This window comes from Epinephelus fuscoguttatus, linkage group LG20 (genome assembly GCF_011397635.1).
Source record: "Epinephelus fuscoguttatus linkage group LG20, E.fuscoguttatus.final_Chr_v1".
In the NCBI taxonomy this organism is placed as follows: domain Eukaryota; kingdom Metazoa; phylum Chordata; class Actinopteri; order Perciformes; family Serranidae; genus Epinephelus; species Epinephelus fuscoguttatus.
The window spans coordinates 21,184,421-21,185,087 of NC_064771.1; positions in this window are offsets into that span (position 1 = coordinate 21,184,421).

A 667-nucleotide genomic window follows, 5' to 3' on the forward strand; every position below is an offset into this window, starting at 1 on the left:
CTAGGTATATATCAGTTTTGTAGATTTATTTGATTGTTATGGTGGTTTGTGGTTTTATCACATCGCCTCTAAAAGAACATTTTGTACATAAGATACATAAAGTGTACACTCTTATTACAGTATGATGCTGTTAGCTTGTAACATATTGTCTGTAATGTTTTTGAGAGTCTATGTTAGTATCTGGTGACTGAGGCATCTCAGCGTCATCCAGTGTGGCTATGATTTATAAAATGTGACGAGGTATGGTTCTTTACTCATGTGGTTACAGATATGACTATTGTGTGATTATATTTTGATTGCAAAGTGAATAATGTTATCTTAAACAGTATTTTTCTTGAGGAGTATCAAACTATCTGTAACAGCAACAAGAACATAAAGAATTTACAAAAGTGTCTTTAATGGTTCAAACAAAGTAATGTTATTCTTCTGTTCTGCTGAAAGTGAATATGTTTTGATGGTTTGATTCAAATTCTTCAGACTGACCCTATTTGATTTGATTTTTTTCACTTTATTGTGTCCTGGTGGAGGGCAAATGACGGGTGTTTGACGAATAAAGAATGTGTACATATCCACTAGTAGAGCAAATGCCAAAAGACAAAAGCCAGTAGACAGAAATTGCAATTACTGCTGGTGCACATGAGGGACAAGATGAAAATATTTACATGGT